The sequence below is a fragment of the Octopus bimaculoides genome, chromosome 26 (assembly GCF_001194135.2).
Source record: "Octopus bimaculoides isolate UCB-OBI-ISO-001 chromosome 26, ASM119413v2, whole genome shotgun sequence".
NCBI classification, from domain to species: Eukaryota; Metazoa; Mollusca; class Cephalopoda; order Octopoda; family Octopodidae; genus Octopus; species Octopus bimaculoides.
In genome coordinates this window covers 15,222,891-15,227,928 of record NC_069006.1, presented here as the reverse complement: position 1 = coordinate 15,227,928, position 5,038 = coordinate 15,222,891, and the positions used below count along the sequence as shown (strand labels likewise).

Genomic DNA, 5,038 nt, shown 5'->3' with positions numbered 1-5,038 from the left:
AGGTAAGAGGCGAGTGTTGTGGAATTATAATATTTCTCATTAGAAAAGGAACTCATGTGCACCCTATACCTGGCTTTAAAATTCACTGAACTTCCAATATAAAACTTATTTTGTTTGTCCTCGTCTCTAACTACACATTTATACACTACGTTTGTGGATAAACAAAGTCCGCCGAGAGGACATAAAGAAAGGTCCCTACAATTACATAATTTTTTACGGCCACCCTTAAAGTCATTTCCAACATTATTAACCACCCTCAGAAATTTATTCTTATCCAGCATTCCACTTATTTCATTCCCGGATTTAGGCATAATCCGAGGGAATGAAGAGCCCGTTCCACCACCGTCGTGTGGTTTACAGTTGGTTTTATTTGAAACAGGGTTTCCCTGTGGCGTACATTCGCATATCTTTAACTTATTTATTTTATTCCTATTTAAAGAGGCAATAATGGATGCTAATATATATATATATATATATATATATATATATATATATAAACACACACACACACAAGTACTCGCATATACATATATATATATATATGCATGCATATATGTATGTCTATGTATGAACGTAGGAATGTATATATCTATCTATGTGTTTATGTATGTATATCCATATATCATACAGATTGACACATTGATGGGTGCATGTAAAATATGAAAGTAGGCGTGTTTATTCTACATCAAACCCATTTCATTATACACACTGCAATTTAATACGTGAGCAACTGGAGTGAATGATATCCAACTCAAAAACACCATTGTCTAGCAGAATTCTCTGTTCTTCATATATATATATATATATACATACATATAAAGAAAAATATACGAATACACACAGGCACACACACACACACACACACACACACACACACACACACATATATAAATGTATATTCGAATGTATGAATGTGTGCGTATCTAATCATGTATGTTCTATGCATAAATATATTTGTCTCTATATGTATACAGAAATATTATATATATATATATATATATATATATATATATATATATACTTGCATTAAGTGTATATAAGTAACCAAAAGAGAATTCTTCGAGACAATGGCTTTCGCGGACTTGAATATCATTCTCCACTTGCTGTTATATTAAATTGTTGAGTGTATAATAAGAGGGGTTTGATGTAGTATAGGCACGCCTACTTTCATATTTTATGCACACAAATAACATATATTCAATACGCACACGTCTATCTATCAATCTATATTTGGATATTATACACATGTATGTATGTGTATTCTCTGTGTATTAAGGCACACATATACATATGAGTCTTATACATATAAGCACACACAGACACTCACATACACACGCACACACACACATATATATATAGCTTGATGCCATTCACAGAAATGCTTATAAATGTACATAGTTTGATAATTTAAAACTTAGATCATAGCTCCCTCTGCATATATTTATGTGTTTACACAATTTTACACATATGTATGCATTCATACATGCCAACAGTCATACATATATAGATATATATCCATTCATCCACACACACTAATACATATATATAAATACACATATATAGATACACACACACACAGATATATGAGAGATAGATAGACAGATAGATAGATAGATAGATAATATAGTTATATGCATTATAAATATATATATATATAAATATATATATATATATGTATATGTGAAAGATTATGCATATATACATGTATATACATATATGTGTGTATATATAGACAGAGAGGATAAGAGATAGATAAAGGGAGAGATAGGTGTGCATGCGTATGTATGTGTATATATGCACGTGTATATATTCTTCACATATACCTAATAATATATTCCCGTGTATTGTGAAATGCAAATCATAAATAAATAAATGTCAAAAAATGCTAGAAACAAAACAAATATTTTAACACAACAATAACAACAAAACTCCAAAACAAAAGAATATTTTATTTATTCATTTATTTCTTCCCGAAAATCAGATAAACACAACGATATTTTCATGAACATCGGAAGAATAGACAGTACATTAAACAGGACAAAAAAAAATCTTAGAAAGCAACTAAAAATGCAAGATTATCAAATAACCTTACCTCGCTGATATGAAAAATATTGAAAGTGACAAATACAGATCAATACGTAATGATAGATTCAGCGTATATAATGTGCTATGAAAGATAATGGTTTATTTCAATGTTAAATGGTAATATTGTGCAAACAACACAAAGAAAATCGCAAAGAAATCAACAACAAAAATAAAAATTAAATATAAATATGTGTTCTGTTTTTAGAGAAAATCGAAATAGACAAACACACACATATATATATTAATATATGTATTAATATACATACATGCTGCAAACAAACATACATACACACATACATGCATATATACATATACATATATGCATATATATACATATATATATATACAGGCACACACACCACACATATACACAATGTAATCTAAGCTGTGAGTCAAACAATGAAAATTGATATCATATATGATTGTCATAACAAAACGGGTGTATATAATACTTATATTATTAATGGTTGTTTTCTTTATTAGCCTCAAGGGCCTATCCTCTAATACAAACCACGTCATACACATGGCGTGCGAAATATGTGGGGGCGTAGCTTATATAATAAAACAGAGGAATATCGAGAACTTAAACGTGAGAAAAAGGGCTAAGAGTTTATATGCAGTATAGATATAGATAAAGGTATTGACTTACTAAAGGACTTGGGTGGTCTTATTGTAGGGAACAAGACTTAGTACGGTTCCGACCTAGTTTCTCTTTTGACACAGCTTGCTCCTTCCTAACCCGACATACAGATTAGAAGCTAACTGTCTTACGCACATTATTGTATGTTCATGGCATACAAGTCGAAGTCTTAAGCCTAAAATTTACAGCCAAAATAAATAGTTCGACCCCGAAGGGCGTAGAATTGATGTGAAATGTCACATAATTTGGATAGCTAGTCATGAAATTTGAATGATGTTTGTACAAATTATATAAACGACTCACGGAACATACACTTCCTTGACGCAAAATACTCCGAAGGAACTGGAGATTTCCGTGGGATAATAAATGATAGACTGTATATAAAATTGCTTGTTGAAACGCCCACAAGTAGAATGGAGCACCTGTCTCTTCAGAGAAATAGGGTGATTGGGCATTTCTCATTTTCCTCCTTCTGTCTAGTATAGCCTTAATTAGAATAGGTAGTAAAAATTTACGTGCCCTGGGGGCCGCCTTGGAAAACGGGTCATTTTTTTTCAATGACCTCAAGTCACTAGATATAGATGTGGTAGCCAGTGAGAGCTATATTTGCCAACTATGAGCCGTCAAGTCCTCTTTCGGTCGCTACGAAGCGTACAAATATCCAGGTGGACTGGGGTTCGACTGTGGAATTGTTGTCTGGTTTCGGAAGGATCTGGATCTGAAGATATATCTGATCCCGAAAGTAAATTGTTGGTATAAGTATATTGTATATACATATACATACATACATACATACATACATATATATATATATATATATATATATATATACGTGTCATTGTATGTATATACATGCATGCATACATAAATACATACATACATACATACAGACAGACAGACATGCATACATGCATGCATGCGCACTAGCATACAAAGGTATATGTACCTAAAGCTTCTAACTTCTAGTTGGTTCTTCAACAACAACAACAACAACAAAAAGTAATGTTCAATCAGTCACTTCACTCCAGAAGTACTACCTTACTATGACAGGTTTATTGTTTGGTGTTCCTCTCATATTTGATATTTTATGCTGATATGCAATGTATATATACACTTACGTGTATGTATATATGTATATATATGCGCGTGTAGATGAGAGAGAAATAGAATGTGCCTATAGATAGACGCCTGGCTTTAGCATTAGCAAACAATTAAAATTTCATTGTAGTACTTACGTATGTACAGTGGTCTACATATATATATATATATATATATATATATATATATATATATAGTTAACTTAATTTATAGAGGTTATAAAATGAGCAAGGGTTACTCCAGCGAAATGATCCGAGGGGGTACTTGACATTTTAGTTCGGGCTCAATGAGGTGAAAATTGTTCTAGATTGTAGTTTGCGCACGCATACACACACACACACACACACACACACACGAATAAACTCACGAACACAGGCACACGATCACACACACACTCATGCACGCACTCACACACTCATGCACGCACTCACACACCAGGTATGGGAAGGTAAGTAATGTTAAAGTTACTCATCGAACGAAATACGAAGAAATAAAGAAATATAACTGAACGTAAAAAACAAACGAAAAACGCCATTAAATATCAGGCAAAAATAGTAATTGTAAAAGAAGAAGAGAAAATTGTTATAATGATGAAGAACCCACTTGAAACGAAGAGTTAAATTTTCCTGCTCTCTTCACACTGAAAATCACGCAGTCTCACGATCACAGGAACCCATAAAAATGCACTGAGACACAACCATGGGCCTGGTACTAAAACACATAAATCATACCACCATTAAATAAATACATACATACCTGCAAACAGACATACATATATATGTACAAGAGTTTACATATATATATATATATATATATACACACACACACATATATGTATGTAGGTAACACGCACACATAAATTTATTTATTTATTTGCACAGGTGTGTGTATATATATGTATGTATACTTATATACATACATGCGTTCAGTTATATTTGTGCGCGCGCGCGTGCGTGCGTGCGTGCGTGCGTGCGTGCGTGCGTGCGTGCGAGCGAAGGCACATGGCTCAGTGATTAGAGCACCGGGCTTACGTCCATGAGGTTGTGAGTTCGAATCCCGGTCCGGGCTGTGTGTTGTGTTCTTTAGCAAAACACTTCCTTTCACGTTGCTCCAGTTCACTCAACTGTAGAAATGGGTTGCGACGTCACAGGTGGCAAGGTGTATCGGCCCCTTTGCCTTTCCCTTGGATAACATTTGTGGCGTAGAGAGGGGGGC

The 5,038-nt window shown here is 33.5% G+C and overlaps 1 long non-coding RNA gene across 1 annotated transcript in view; it reads right to left on the bottom strand.

Moving 5' to 3' along the window:
• Window positions 1-5,038, bottom strand: part of LOC128250916 (uncharacterized) — a 91,909-nt gene that overhangs the window by 70,736 nt on the left and 16,135 nt on the right. The window lies entirely within an intron of this gene.